Raw genomic sequence first — 17,360 nt, 5'->3', positions numbered from 1 at the left:
CACTAATCAGCATAAAGTAACACAGGCACAATTCTTTTGGTACTCATACAGGGCATTGTATGATGTTACCACTCAGACCTTTACCATGCATCCGTTACAATGCAATGTGTTTCCACAAAGCCTTTACCACCATGCCCTTACAACACAAGTTAAGAATATATAAGTTAAGTAAAACCCATGTGTATGTATGTATGTGTATATATATATATATATATATATATGTTTGATGGCATGTGTAGCTGCAGATACACATGCTGTGCGTATCCCGCCATCTGGTGTTGGGCTCGGAGTGTTAAAAGTTGTTTTTCTCGAAGAAGTCTTTTTTCGAGTCACTGGATCGAGTGTCTCCTCCTCTTGATGATAGTGCGCATGGGCATCAACTCCTTTGTTAGATTGTTTTCTTTCTGCCATTGGGTTCGGACATGTTCCCTCTTGCTCTGAGACTTTCGATTCAGAAACTTTATATTCTTTTTCCCATACCGTCGGTATTGTTTTTGAATGCGTTTACATCTGCAATCGATCCGATAGTACAGTCTGGATCAAGAAAATGCCCTTTCGGGCGCTTGCGCCATCTTGGGCCTGTTCGGGCCTATCGTGCCATAGCCTGATGGATCAGACTCCATTCTGATTCTGTCCTCGATGCCACGCTAAATTCCCTTATACTGACCAGCACTTAGTCTGTAATGTTTGCCTTTCTCCTGAACATCATGAGGAAGATTGTGAAGCTTGCTGTTCGTTTCAGTCGAAAAAGACACTGCGTGAACGAAGGGCAAGAAGACTGTAGATGGCGTCGAAACATACAGAGTCCACCGACACCTTAGAGGACGAGCAGGCACAGACGGCTGTTTCGATCCAAGATTCCGACTCAGAACAAGGATCAGAAGACGACAGCCACCCAATCACAGCGGCACAGCATGTGAGTACATCTGCCCCTACACCCACTTTCAAAAAATCAAGCAAGGCCTTGGGTGCATCACTGCTGTCAAGCCATGGTTCCACCCGAAAGAAAGTAATCGGCGACCGGCCCCTGGGTTCGGTGCCGATAAAGGCCAAAACACCCCATCAACAGGCCACTCCTGGTTTGGTGCCGAATTCGAGCAAGAAAATAAGAAGCTCAACCTCCGCACCAAGGCGGCACCTACAATCTTCAGATCCGAAATGAATGTGCCTGGCTTCGGAAACAAAACGTCGGCTAATATCTTTGGGACCAAAACACCTCGGAACCGCTTCGGAGCTGAAAACATCCTTCTCTACAGAAGAGACAGGACTTTCGACCCGATTGAAACATATGCCCAAAATAGCCATTGAACAATCCTCTAAGGGCACAAAAACAACCTCTGAACATCAAATAGGGTAATCTGACATTAAACCAATTTTGGAGGTTATGGACAGTAAGCAGAGAAGAATACAAATCCACAAAGAGGCTGGGAAAATTATTACTTCTCCACCTCCACAGACTAAAAGAAAGTTACCATTCCAAGAGACTCTTTATACGGTTCCACCACCAGCAAAAATCAAGTGAAAAGAGAAGCCATCATCTCTCCAGCTTTCTCCACCACATTTGCCACAGCTTTTTTTCGCACCACCACCTAATACCCCACCACCACTACCCTCACCATCGCACTCCCATACTTACTCACAGGGAAACACAGTGGACCCATGGGACATGTATGATTCGGACCCTATACCGTCCAATGATCCTGATCTTTAACATACTAAACCATCACCACCGACGATAGTACGGTTTATACCCAAGTTATATCTAGGGCAGCTGCATACCATGGGGTCCAAATGCATGCAGAACCTTTGGAAGAGGATTTTCTTTTTAATACACTATCCTCTACCCATAAACACTACCAATGCTTACCAATGCTTCCTGGCATGCTTAGGGACGTAGATGACATATTCAAAGAACCAGTTAAAGCTAAGGTTCTAACTCCAGGAATTGAAATTTAAGCCTGCACCAACAGACCAGTCTTCATTACACAACTGCCACCAGATTCTATTGTGGTCAGTGCAGCCAGGAAACGGGCTAATAGTCAGTCTTCAGGGGATACCCCACCCCCTGACAAAGTAAGTCGAAAATGTGATGCTGCAGGGAAAAGGGTGGCAACACAAGCAGCCAACCAATGGCGTATTGCCAATTTCCAGGCCCTCTTGGCAAGATACAACAGGGCACATTGGGATGAAATGCAAGAATTCTTGCAATACCTACCCAAGGAACACCAAAAGAGAGCGCAGCAAATCATAGAAAACGGACAGGCTATTACAAATAACCGGATTATGTCTGCTCTAGATGCAGCTGACACTGCAGCTAGAAGTATTAATACTAACATTACAATCCGAAGACATGCATGGCTAAGATCCTCTGGTTTTAAACCTGAAATACAACAGGCAGTGCTTATAATGCCATTCGATAAACATCTCTTCGTACCAGAAGCATACACTACCATTGAGAAACTCAGAAAGGATTCTGATACTGCAAAAGCCATAGGAGCCCTTTATACCACACCTTTTCGGGGTTCCTTTCGGAAACAACAGTTTAGGGGAGGTTTTAAATCCCAAACTGGAGAAGCTTCCACCTCCCATCCAAAACAAACACAGCAGTATTATTCAAGAGGGTCATTTAGAGGTTCATACAGAGGACAGAACTCCAGAGCCAAAGGAAAATTTACAGTCTCAAAGAGTGCTACCACACTCACAAAACAATGACTTCCCAAACATCCCACAATCCCATACATCTCCTGTGGGAGGAAGACTGCAACAATGCCTGTTTCACTGGCAAAACATCACCACAGATCAGTGGGTACTTTCAATTATCCGCAATGGTTATTGCCTAGAACTCATCTCTACTCCACCAAACATTCCCCCTCGTTCTCACAGACTCTCCAGAACACACTGTCCTACTAAAACAAGAGGTACAGTCTCTATTACTAAAAGGGGCAATAGAAATGGTTCCCATCTCACTGCAAGGGTCAGGAGTATACTCGCTATACTTCCTTATTACCAGACCCATTCTAGATCTCAGACATCAAAATCTATATATCCTGTCATAACCTTTTCACATGGTTACTCCACAGGACGTCATTCCCCTACTACAAAAACATGATTACATGACCGCGTTAGATCTAAAGGATGCCTACTTTCACATTCCCATAAATCCATCTCACCGCAAGTACTTAAGATTCGTAATATCAGGCAACCACTATCAATTCAAAGTACTACACTTCGGGATAACAACAGCTCCAAGAGTTTTTTAAAAATGGCTAGCTATAGTAGCAGCTTACCTCAGAAGACACCACATACATGTCTTCCCTTATCTAGATGATTGGTTAATAAAATCCAGCAACATTCTACAGAGTCAACAACACACACAATAGATGCCCTACACACATTAGGGTTCACAATCAAATACCAGAACTCTCATCTTCAACTAGCACAAATTCAACTTTATGTAGGTGCAGTTCTCAATACTCAAACAGCATTAGACTACACAAATCCACAAAGGATACAGGCTTTTCAATACCTCATATCACAAATCCAGGTCAATCAGACTTACACAGTAAGATTTATCATGAAATTATTGGGAATTATGGCATCATGTATAGCAATAGCACCACATGCAAGACTAAACATGAGACCACTGCAACAGTGTCTCTCACAACAATGGTCTCAGGCATAGGGTCAGTTACATGATCTAGTGTTGTTAGACTGCCAGACTTCCAAATCTCTGCAATGGTTTAATCACAACAACTTAACAAAAGGGCAGTCCTTTCAAGACCCAGTGCCACAGACCTCAATCACAACATATGCGTCAATGACAGGTTAGGGAGCACATCTCAACAACCTAACCATACAAGGGGAATGGGACGCAACACAATCAACTTACCACATAAACCACTTGGAATTATTAGCTGTGTTCTTAGAGATCAAAGCATTCCAACCTCAGATCATACACAAAACAGTAGTAATAAGAACAGACAACATGACAACAATGTATTATCTGAAAAAATAAGGGGAGACACATTTATCCCAATTGTCCCTTCTAGCTCAAACAATATGGAAATGGGCATTTCACAATCAGATTCACTTACTAGCGGAATATATCCCAGGGATACACAACCATCTAGCAGACCTTCTAAGCAGGACGCAGCAACAAATACACGAGTGGGAGATTCACCCACAGGTACTTCAATATTACTTTCAAATGTGGAGAACACCAAACATAGACCTTTTCGCAACAAGCAAAAACGCAAAATGCCAAAACTTCGCATCCAGACACCCACACACTCAGTCCAAGGGCAATGCTGTATGGATCAGCTGGTCAGGGATATTTGCTTACGCTTTTCCCCCTCCCCCGTTAATTCAGTTTCTGGTCAACAAAATGTGTCACACTTCTCTCACCATGATACTCATAGCTCCCACGTGGGCACGCCAACACTGGTACAGAACACTCCTGGATCTGTCAGTAGTGCCCCATCACAAACCTCTAAACAGACCAGATCTGTTAACTCAGAACAAAGGTCAAATCAGGCATCCCAATCCCAGTGTGCTCAACTTAGCAATTTGGCTCCTGAAGTCATAGAGTTTGGATAGCTACAGCTTCCATTAGAATGTATGAACGTTCTAAAACAAGCACGTAAACCAACAACCAGACAATGCTATGCAAGTAAGTGGAAATGGTTTGTATACTACTGCCAACCTAAAAATATAAATCCACTTAAAACGTCAGTACAAGATATAGTGTGCTATTTGCTTTATTTACAAAAAGCAAGCCTGCCCTTTTCCTCTATTAAAATTCACTTAACAGCCATTTCAGCGTACCTACAAACCATACAACATACTTTTCTCTTTGGAGTTCCTGTCATAAAAGCATTTATGGAAGGACCTAAATGCATTATTCCACCCAGAACTCCACCAGTTCCTGCATGGAATCTTAATATTGTACTCACAAGACTAATGGGCCCACCATTCAAACCCATGCACTCTTGTCCTATTCAATTTCTCACATGGAAGGTTGCTTTCTTAGTAGCAATTACTTCATTAAGAGTAAGTGAAATACAAGCATTTACTCCAGGAGAATCGTTCTTTCAAGTACACAAACACAAAGTAGTACTTAGGACAAACCCAAAATTCTTACCTAAAGAGGTTTCACCTTTTCACATTAATCAGTCAGTGGAATTGTCAGTCTTCTTTCCACTTCCAGACTCTACTGCTGAAAGAGCTCTACACACTCTTGACCTTAAAAGAGCTGTAATGTATTACGTAGACAGAACAAAAGATTTTAGGAAAACTAATCAACTTTTTGTTGCTTTCCAACAACCACATCAAGGTAATCCCATTTCAAAACAAGGATTAGCTAGATGGATTGTGAGATGTATTCAAACATGTTACTTTAAGGCAAAAAGGCAACTATTAATGATCCCAAAACCACATTCCACTAGGAAAAAGGGTGCCTCTATGGAATTCTTAGGAAATATACCAATGGCAGATATATGCACAGCTGCCACATGGTCCACACCCCATACATTCACAAAGCATTATTGTGTGGATGTCTTATCTAGACAACAAGCAAATGTTGGACAAGCAGTGCTAAAAACACTATTTCAAACCACTTCAACTCCTACAGGCTAACCACTGCTTATTTGGGAGGAGAACTGCTTTTCAGTCTATGCACAACATGTGTATCTGCAGCTACAAATGCCATTGAACGGAAAATGTCACCTACCTAGTGTACATCTGTTCGTGGCATGTAGTGCTGCAGATTCACATGTGTCCTCCCTGCGAGCCTGTAGTCGTTGTAGTACTCAATTGTACATATGTGTATGTGTATATATATATATATATATATATATATTGCATGGCCATCTTAGTTATTTCTTATATAACTATAGTTGTACATATGCAATGTTTAACTCCTTACTTCACCCTTCTGCGGGAAAACAATCTAACAGGAGTCGATGTCCATGCGCACTATCACCGAGAGGAGTCGTCACTCGATCCCGTGACTCTAAAAAAAATACTTATTCGCAGAAAAACAACTTGTAACACTCCGAGCCCAACACTAGATGGCGGGATATGCACAGCATGTGAATCTGCTGCACTACATGCCACGAACAGATGTAAACTAGGTAAGTGACATTATATATTATATTATTTTTTTCCACTGAAAAGAACGAAGGTTACAGGGGCGTTATAGTTAGGTTATAAATGTACTCGTACAAAACCATAGAAATTCAGCAGTTAGAGTTATTTCAAGTAACTATAACTTGTGCCCTAAGGAAACTATAACTCGAGTGCACGCCATGCACAGTTTTTTCTTTAATAATTTGATTGCTAATGTTTAATTGATATTTTATTTTTATTGATATTATGAAAGTTGTCATGAGTGCTGTAATATCTGGGGTAATTAGCAGTGTATGGCACTCCGTGTGGGTGCGATTCACAATTTTATTTCAAGGTGAAACTTACAAGAACGCGTTTTGGCGTTACCACCATCTTACCATTTTTTAAATTTACAAATGTATTCATCCTACGTCACACACAGTGCACGAAACATATACTTTCATTCCTATTGAATATGCATTTTTTAATATTGCTTCTAAAATGCTTACATATCTACACAGAGCTGCAGTATGGCGTCCTATTACCTTTGTGTTGTCAGTAACGGGCATAAATATCACCATCTCTCTCACAGCATGGTCCCGGTGCGTGATCACATAATCTTTTCCGATGTATCCCCCTGAACCAAAATAGGAATTAAAGTATCACACAGATACACTGCTCACCCTGCACTCACTATTGAATCTGCACACACACAGGCACACCTTTCACCCTGCACTCACCCTGATTCACCACTAACACTGCACAGCTCTCCGACTGTAAGCGTACAGGCAGATTACTGTTCCTGCAAGCACACAGAAACACCCCTCACTCTGCAGCCATACAGGCCTAACTTACTCTACATTCACACAGACACATTTTCCTTTGCAATCACACTGTAAACCCATGCATGCACACCTCTCCCTCTGCACTCATACAGACCTGCTGCTCGGTTTGCACTCGCACAGAAACACCCCTCACCCTGCGCTCACACAGACACACTGCTCACCTTGCACTCACAGACACACCACTCATGCATGCACACTGCTTACCCACCATCAGGTTTTTCCTTCCCTAGTGGGAGGAAATAGCTTGAAAAAAGTGTTTCTTGTCCATGGTTAAAAAGAGAACACTGCTTGGGGTTTCACTTCACACCACCAAACATCCCACCCCACTATCATGTAATCAGTCAGGATTAACACCAACTAATTCAAGAGGAAGTATTATCACTTTTCAGCACACCAGTGGATTAAGTGGTGTACTCCCTGTACTTCTTCATCCCAAAGAAGGACAGCACCTAGCAGTCTAACCTCGATCTCAGACCCTTAAAACACTATATCAGGTTGGAGCATTTTCGTATGACAATCCTGCAGGATGTCATTCCATTGCTCTGCATAGAAGATCACATGGCAACACTTGATGTCAAGGACGCCTACTTCAACATCCCTACTCATCTGGCATACAGTTGTTACATCAGGCTTGTCGTAAGTGAACAACATTACTAGTTCAAATTTTGGGATTCATAACCGCCCCAAGGGTCTTTACTAAGTGTCTAGCAGTGATTGCAATGCAAAACCATTCCTATCTTTCCATATCTGGATGACTGGATGCTAAAGAGCAGCGGTCATGAGCACTGTCTAAGACACATTCAGGCAGCAGTGTCGGTGTCTAGGCTTTACTGGCAATGCTAAAAAGTCCCATCTTTGGCTTCAGCAAATATAACCCTTTATAGGGCAGTTCTAAACCCTAACTGGCAACCCCCATCCCAATCAAGACACAGTGGATGCACTATTGTAGTTGGCGCCCAGGGTGATTCCTTAATTAGGTGTGCCTGACTAATAATGTGTCCTCAGCACTAGCGCAAACAGCAGCTTCATTTTCACTGGAGGTGGACCAGCATCTCTTTGAAGAGGGGAGGTGTCGGGGAGTGAGTGTGGCTGGGATCACAGTGCCCCGCTCCCAAGGGGCACCTTGGTAGACCACATTAACTTTGCACCACCGCTATGTGCTGCGCAGTCAGTGTACCTCGCAAAATGTTTTTTGCTTTCGGCACAAAGCCAGAGTGCCTCAGGGGTGCAATTGACCCAGGGCAGTTTCCGTGATGTTGTGTCCAGTGTGATTTCTGCCACCTGCCCCTGATGTAGGGCACATTAAGTGGTAAATCCCCAAGTCTGCACCACAGGGGAGTAGAAAGAATGGGTGAACTTTACAAGTGAGGGCATGGCCCGATGCCTGTTTGGCTGCCACCCCATTTTTTTTAACACAAATGTATCCCTGGTGCTAGTCTACCTCTCGGAGTGCCGGTGGGAAGGGAGCAGAAACTGTGTGAGTTTGAGGGGTTGGTGATGTGGCACACTGTCATTAAAAAGGTGGTGCCCAACCCATTTTGTTTTTAATTGGGTGGTGGGCTTCCAGCCCCTCTGGGGTAGGCCGTTTAGGGAATAACCTTATCTTTCTTTCCCAGGATGTGCTGAAAGGCTGCATGGGCACTAGAGGTGAGGGATGCATCCGGTATCTGGTCGGGCCAGCACCCACCCCATTTACTATGTTTTTAATGAAAGAGCTTTCCCTGGTGCCTAGTGGACGATTTTCCTCTTTGGGGAGGACATATTGGAGGCAGAAAGACTAAGATACCCTAATATTGGGGAGGGGCCCTTGGCCATGCCTGGGGTTGGGGTGCTTTTTACTCCTGACTCTCTTGAAGCCATTCCTGGTGCCTAGTTGGTATATCCCTATTCAAGGACCGCCACATGTGGTGATCCACAACGAGGCATACACAATGGTGAGTATTGTACACCATAACTGCCAGTTTTCAGAATGTTTTTGTCTGAAACGCTCCACAAAGCAGCTCTGAGCCTGGCCTGCCTCACAGCGCTCTCTTGACCCTCCACCCCGCATAGTTAGCCCACTGTGGCCCCCACGCACAATCATCATCTGCTTCGAGCAAGTGTTAATATTAGTGGGGCTGGACTCTGAAATGTGGTAAAAATTCATGGACTGGTTTGGAGATACCAGCCGGAAAGCATTAATTTTGGCTCTTGATATCTCCCCATGTAGTTAGAGAGAAACCCATAATGGGCCCCTCTTAATTTTAGTGGATCGATAATAATAGTTACTGGCTTCATTAGAATTACGAGCTCCACTAGAGCACCACAGACCTGTTTCACAGGGGGAAAATTAGCAATAACAGGGAGCATGAAACGTCCTTTCTGGGGAGACACATGGAAAAGAGGATTCCCTAGGACACAAGCAGGTAGAGGAGTCCACAGGACAGGTGTGTGCAGGCAGAGAACAAAGTGGGCAGGATTTGTGGGGCACAACATGCCAATATTTTTTTAATTTAACAAAAACAGTTCTCCTACTTTTTAGGTTGAAACTTACCAGACAGCACAGCTGTCTGATTTGCTAACAACGACTTGGGGACATTTGGAAAGCTTCACTGGGAATGCATCCCACTCATTGCTTACCTTTGGCTTTGTGGTTTGTAACTCACATTTTCTTGCTTTCTGTTTGCTGGCTTTATTTGTTTTAGGCTGTCCAGGTGACTTTCTCCCATCCGTGTCCCATACCTTATTTACTGTGTCCTTCTGAGTGCTTCCTTTCTGTAAACTGGCCTTTAAATCTTTTTTCTTATCTTGTCACATTCACTGTGTATTCAAAGACAGAAGTCAAATGTCAGGCTCTCTCTTCAGAGGGAGCTTGGTGTTTACCTTTCTTTCTCTTACTTCAAAGTGAGGATTTATGTAACAGCCATGCTGGATACTGGGGGTAATTCTGGTAATTCTGAAGTGTGGTGGAAACAAATATTTTAATACAATCAAAACAATACACTGAGTGATGACTTTTCCACACATTATTGTTTGTGTGCTGTATATTTGTATCAGTAGACCCGTGCAAATGTAATGGTCATTTCAATTGAAGATGTGTTTTCTGTAATGGCAGTGCGCTACCAGACCATACATACTCCACTTTACCCCACTGCACTCTACTGTGCACCACACTGTGTCACTGCAGTCTACTCTGCACCACTCCACACTGTGCCACTCCACACTGCGTCACAGCACTCTACTCCGCACCATTCCACTCTATGCCACTTAACTCTATGCCTTTTTACTCTACATCAATCTACTCTATGCCAATGCATTATATCCCATTCTCCTATGCACCTCTTCAGTCTTTGCCACTGCACTTTACACCATTCCAGGCTATGCCATTCCACTCCACTCTGCATCACTCCACTCTATGCCACTCTACTCTGCAACACTGCTCTCCCTGCCAATGCACTCTACTCTGTAACACTCCACTCTATGCCAGTGCATTCTATGCCAGGCCCGTTTACACCACTCTAATCTATTCTGCACCACTCCACTCTACGCCAGTGCACTTGGTGCTACTCCACTCACTCTACCATGCACCACTTCACTCTACTCTGAAACAATCTACTCTGTGCCACTCCACTTTACTCCACTGCAATCTATGCTGCACCACTCCACTCTGTGCCACACCACTCCACTCTGTGCCACAGTACTCCACTCTGTACCACTCTGCTCCACTGCACTCTGTGCCAGTGCACTATAAACCACTTCACTCAAAATAACCGCACTCCATGGCAATCTACTCTGCACCACTGGACTCTACACCACGGTACTCAACTGTGTTACACTCTACACCACTGGACTCCACGTCACTGCACTCTGTGCCAATCCACTCTTCGGCACTATAATCTACTCTGCACCGCTGCACTCTATGCCGCTTCACTCTACGCCACTTCACTTTGCTCTGAAACAATCTATTCTATGCCACTGCACTCTACGATACTCTCTTCCACCCTACACTATTCCACTCTGCACCACTCAATTTTACCCTGCATCACTCAAAATCAGTACACTCTATGCCATTCTACTTTGCAGCACTCTACTCTATGCCGCTGCACTCTACGACACCCTACTCTGCAACACTGCACTCTGTCACAGAACTCTATGTGAGGAGTAGGGGTGATGGGAGAGAAGCAGGGACGATGGATGAGAAGTAGGGATGATGGATGAGAAGTAGGGATGATGTATGATGGATGAGAAGCAGGGATGATGGATGAGAAGTGAGAAGTAGGGATGATGTATGATGGATGAGAAGCAGGGATGAGGGATGAGGAGTAGGGATGATGGATGAGAAGCAGGGATGATGGATGAGAAGCAGGGATGATGGATGAGAAGCAGGGATGATGGATGAGAAGCAGGGATGATGGATGAGAAGCAGGGATGATGGAAGAGAAGCAGGGATGATGGAAGAGAAGCAGGGATGATGGAAGAGAAGCAGGGGTGATGGAAGAGAAGCAGGGGTGATGGAAGAGAAGCAGGGGTGATGGAAGAGAAGCAGGGGTGATGGATGAGAAGTAGGGGTGATGGATGAGAAGTAGGGGTGATATATGATTAATGAGAAGTAGGGATGATGGAAGAGAAGTGGGGATGATGGAAGAGAAGTGGGGATGATGGAAGAGAAGTGGGGATGATGGAAGAGAAGTGGGGATGATGGAAGAGAAGCAGGGATGATGGATGAGAAGCAGGGATGAGACGCAGGGATGAGAAGTAGGGATGATGGAAGAGAAGTAGGGATGATGGATGAGAAGTAGGGATAATATATGATGGATGAGAAGTAGGGATGATGGATGAGAAGTAGGGATGATGGATGAGAAGTAGGGATGATGGATGAGAAGTAGGGATGATGGATGAGAAGCAGGGATGAGAAGTAGGGATGAGGAGTGAGGAATGAGGATGTCCTAAAATGGATGCTGTACTAGGAGAGTGTGGGTGTGCTGTTGCAACCTTCGGTAATTCCAGAAATGCCTAGGAAGCAGATTGAACTCTGTGTGTGCTTCCGCATACATTTTGAACCTACCATTTATGAATAGCTAACCTATCGTGGTCATTCCACATACTACAAACTCAGACCAGTTTTGTTCCTCCCTTCCATTGCATATTGCTTCATTGCCCAAAATTATGGCCTTATAATCGATGTGACCATTGACCTGTAATGATCTGTGCATTTTGTGCCAGGCCTGAGTTGGAGCATGAAGGATGCGGTTCATATTCCCAATTTGTCTCTTATCTTTGCTGTGTATCATCCCTATGCCAGGTGTGGTTTTGATGATCCTGTTTAACCCACAGAAGGGATTCGACCACTCCGTGCAGGCGGTATCTGAGTTGTGCATGTTGGAAGGCTGACCAGTAGGAATCTATATGCAGAAGCCCAAGTCCCCTGTGTTCCATGAACGCATGTAGTTTGGCCAGTTTAAGTCCAGGTTTTCTGCTGTGCCAGAGATAAGTCTTCCATGAATGGGACAGTGTGTCTTGTATGTTGATAGAATGCATTGTGGAAGCATGACGAAGATATAGTTAAGGTGGGGGCATAATGTTCATCTTAATTGTTTGAACATTTCTCCATAGGAAGAGGTTTAGTTGGGACCAGCATGTTGGCCGAGGTTGTCTTGCATTATATTGTAAAGGGCTCTATTGACACGGATGCACACGTATTTAACATTTTCAATGGTTCAACAGAACGTTGAGGCTTCTAGCAATGCCTTAGTTGTGACTGAGGTTAGGGGAGGGCTCTGTATTTTCTCCAGGTAATGCAGAATCCTGAGAAAATGGAAAATTTAGATTTGAAGTCTGTTAATGCAGCAGTTGAGGTAATCTGGTCTGAGAGTGTTACTAAAATGTCATCTGCATGCCAAATAACCTTGAGCTCCCCACCTACTGAGTTCGGGCAGTGGGGGTGTCTCTGGTGTTATGTCCATAAATAGTTTTTGTAGTGACTGTATTCGTTTTTCTGTGTTCATCTTAAAGTACTCAGCTGGATAGCCATCCAGACTGGGGGTTGTGCCCTTGGGTAGGAGTCAATTGCTGATGCTATCTCTTCCGCACAGTTCTCGATTTGAGTGACTGGCCTAGATCCAGAGACGGCGGTGTAAGACTAAGCTGGGAGAAAAACCTGGCCTGTTGCTCTATGAAGGCAGGACTACCAGAGTTGTAAAGTGATTGATAATAACGTTGAAGGGTCCCAAGTATATCCATTGGGTGGGTTACCAAGTTGCCCCGGCAATTAACATTGTTGCTGGTTCTAGCATTCTGTATCAAATGTCTGACTTTTCAAATCTCGCACGTAGTGACAGGGAGTTTTTTTTTTTTTTTTTGTATTGTTTCATTTCAAAAGTCTTGCTATACATAGATTTTAGTGTCTCCAAACTAGAATGCGCCTTTGTATTTGCTGCCAGAAGAAGCAGGCTGTTATTGGCCTTGGTGTGTTAATTCTTGAAGAGTTTTGCATGTGAATCCTGTAGGTGTGTTGAACTTGCAGTGGAGGGTTGAATGTCAGACCAGTGATTTCCGGTAGAAGGCTTTTTAAGAAGGCAAGCATGTTGTCTTTTTTCAGTACCCTGGAATTCCAGAATTGCAAAGGTTGTTCCTTCTATTTCTTGTTTCTGAATTCTACAAGGCTGGCCTTTCTCCCAGTCTACTGTGCTGACAGGCTTGTTTTCCCTTTCTCCAGCCTGACCTCTACTGTCAGAAGACAGGTGCTAAATGCAACATCTACCCTCAATGAAGATAATTCTTAGGTGATTTTTGTTATGTTATCCTGGATGGTTGCCACTGAGGATTTGAGTGTCATTAGTTCCTTCAAGATTGCTTCTAGTATAGGATCTTTGACTGTCCATCGACAAGGGAGGCTTTATGCCTTTTGTGGGTGCTGCGGGTGGACAGTGGTTCTCCTTACAACAATTGCTGGGTAGTTCTGCTATATTAGTTAATCCAGATGGCTTGTTCCAGTCACTGCTGTATGACCTGAGAAGGTGTGCGAGGTCTGAATATCTGTGGATTGTCCAGATTGCTTATCTCTAATCTATTCGTGGGGCGTTAGCAGGGAAAGTCAGACCGTTGTTGAGTTATAGTGGTGCATCTGTTTGTAGTAAATGGGGCATATTTTAAGTGGCCTCACAGGAACATGTTTGGGAGTATTGTGTTCGCATGGGAGGGTAGTCGCAAGCCATGATGCTGGAACGTTTCCGCTACAGTCACTCAGTTTGTGATTGAAGCTGTATTTGGTTAGAGACTCATTTTCCATGTGTGTGGAGTTAGTTGGGGGCTGGCAATAAGTACATGCAGGGGATATATTACAGGTATTTCTGTCCGGCAGCAGAGTCCTACCATTAGGCACTCATCAGGTGCCTACCGTTCGGGTCTCTGGTATTAGGGATCAGGTCTGGGGGAAGCTGCGTTCTATTCATTGAGGCTTGCTCTGCCACCAATGGTACGATGTTAGTGATCCACAGATATTTCCCTGTTTTCACTGTTTGGTGCTCCAGTTGTGGATTGGGACAGTGGGCACTTCGTGGTGCAGGTCATCAAGCCAACAACTGCAATGTTTTCCTTTGTGCTTACCAGTACACTGGGAGTTAGGGCGTTATTGGCCATCCTCCCTCTACTGTCTTTGGCTGCAGTTTGCATAGAAATCACCATACACAGGACTCTGGGGCCAACGGTCCCATGCTGACACACTGTGAGTGGCCTCTGTCTATGCCGTCGCTGGCACTGCAAACCCATCCTAGTTGACAGTGCTAAATCCCTTAGAATCATCCTAGATAAAAGGCTAAACCTACATTTGCAGATCAACACGGTGACACTGTATCACTCACGAAGCCCTACACACATTCACTCCACATTACCTAGCTGACAAACTCAAACTATATGAGGGCTCTCGACCATCACGGAATGCCGAAGCACTGCTGCTAGAGTCCCGACATTTAAAACAAGCATTGGCATAGCCAATAGGTCTCCCGTTTGGGACCTTATACGTATTTAGCCATGCAGCACATTAAATCTTTATGAGAAATGAACTGGGTTTGTGCATTCCTTCATACACTTGGCATTAGACTGTAATGAATGGTCAGAACATTCCCTAGAGAGCACCACAATAAAAATTGCATAGTCAGCCCCTAGAGGGCATAATCACATGAAAAGAGAAGGGAAGAGTGCATTGCAATGTAACCATATATTCAGCCCTTAGTGGGCGTAGTGCATTACAGATTTTAAGGGCTAGCGAGCCTGCTAGAATATTATTACAAACAAGGCCCTTAAAACTCAAACTACTCCCAGCTGTAAAGCAAAAGCTGCGGCCATGAGAGAGCTTAAAAAGACATTGTATGGTGGGACAGGTTAACAATTTGGGGTCTCCCCCAACTTAGTGTGGGGATTTAGAAGATGAGCTGGACAGAAAGAGCATGCCGTGTCCTAGGCCACCACAGGCTGAGTTATGGGCAAAATGTGCCGTAAAAGGAATGGCCCACAAAGTATTATGGGGCGAGTTTCCCAAGTGCCGTGAATATTGTAGTATTGGCTCTCCCACTGCGCCAGGAGAGCTGCGTTGAGGGTTTCCCTTGTGTTTTCGTCTATTTAAAAGGGACCAGTTTGTATATTTTTCAACTGCTAAACTTTGGAAGAATTTAGGAATGGGGCTGCAAATGTATCCAGTGCTAATGTAAAGGGCTCCAATCTTTCGATTTGCTTTATATAAATAAAAAAAGAATCCCCTCCCAGCTTGCAGCCTTTTTCGGGTGCAGACACCGCAAAGAAACAGCGAGATGCCAGAGGAAGAAACAACATACCGCCACGAGCGTGAAGCGGAAAGGCAAAAGAAAAAAGTAGTGCATCAACACTAAGGTATATGGCCAATTGTGCAATAATTCATGTAACCGGGACAGTCTCCAAGTCGGTAACAAAACAGCCTCAAGGCGGCACAAACCTAAGTCATTTACCCAACAAACGAAAGAAATTTTGAAAGGCAGGCCAAGGAACAAATGAAAGTGATAGGCGTGTGATGGGCATGGTGAAAGCCCACATAAGTAGATTATAGCATGTCGAGAGACTGCGCATGCATGCTGCCGAGCTCGACCCGAAAAGGAACGACTTACAGAAAAATCCTTCTCGGGTAGTGTTACCAGAATATGGAACTCCTTACCTTTAGACTTACGCACCACCACTTTGATTGCTGTCTTTAAACCTAAACTGAAAGCCCTTCTCTTTCAAAGACACTTCAGCTAGCCCTTCCTCCCCAGTTTCAATAAATATTTGTACCTCCAATACTGTGGCTCTACCTGTTGCATTGTCTAAGACTGCTCTTACTAATACGTTATTACTGTTACCATGCTTGATGGCTAATATAACTCCATGTCCCATATAAGGATAATCATGCACCTTATGTAATAATCCGATGTCCTATGTAACAATAATCATGCACCTTACTTTTCTGTTGTAAAGCACTCTAACAACTTTAGATAATGTCCGCTCTTTATAAAAATGTATACATAAAACTGGTGTTCTGGGGGGTCAAGCTCCTCCCTTGCAGGTCTCCACACCCACACCTGTCAATGTGCTCTGTATTGGGTGGGCGTGGGCCTTTGTTGATGAGATGATATAGCACAGGTGCCTGGACCTGTTCACTTATTCGAGGGGATCTGTCTCATCCTCTGCCTATTCTCCATTCAGGTTTCCATTTTCAAACAGTCAAGGTGCCTCATGGAGGTGGATTAGGCCATTTCTGTGGCTCTCTGGTTACTCACCCAGACATCTGCAGTGGTCACAATAACCAACAGAGCTTTCATAACGTGAAATAGTGATTACTGAACAAGTCCCCCACCCCCAATTAATTCCTTATTTCTCAAGGGAACTTCAGAGTTCCATCTGTAACTACCATTAACTCCACCACCCCATCCCCCCACACCAGAGTTACTGGTTCCGCCTGCATAGATGATTCCGGGCAGGGGGAGTCATTGACATAAATCCAGGGAGTTCAACCAATCTCTGCTGTCTTACTCTCGTATTGTACCGACTCTTTTTGGATTTAAAAAAAGATACCTGAACGATAAGTTCTGAAACGGGGATCTTTATAATCTCCCTTTGTTTATGTCAGTAAGATGGCTCAGTAACTTAAACCCTGACTGCGGAAATATGGGACTGAGCTACAGGTCACGAGTTTAAATCATGGCAGGCAAATTCGCCTTCCAGGGTCAGTAAAGTGAGTTACATTCAGTCGGGTGATTGTACCGCTTTTTATTCACGGCGCTTATAAAATGCAGAGGTACTATAAGTAGCGCTTTACAAACAAGTTATTGAGCCGTATGTTACTATTTAGCTGTGCTGTTGGCATGGCTTTGCGTGAGACCTACATTATGCCTTTTGTACTGTCATCCGCCCTTCGCTTGGGCACCC

At 44.2% G+C, this 17,360-nt stretch overlaps 1 protein-coding gene across 3 annotated transcripts in view; it reads left to right on the top strand.

Annotated features, from left to right (window-relative positions):
• TBC1D16 (TBC1 domain family member 16) overlaps positions 1–17,360 on the top strand; it is a 618,682-nt gene that overhangs the window by 224,112 nt on the left and 377,210 nt on the right. The window lies entirely within an intron of this gene.

The sequence above is a fragment of the Pleurodeles waltl genome, chromosome 7 (genome assembly GCF_031143425.1).
Source record: "Pleurodeles waltl isolate 20211129_DDA chromosome 7, aPleWal1.hap1.20221129, whole genome shotgun sequence".
Lineage (NCBI taxonomy): Eukaryota > Metazoa > Chordata > Amphibia > Caudata > Salamandridae > Pleurodeles > Pleurodeles waltl.
The sequence above is the reverse complement of the archived record's forward strand: the minus strand, read 5'-3'. Positions and strand labels throughout refer to the sequence as shown.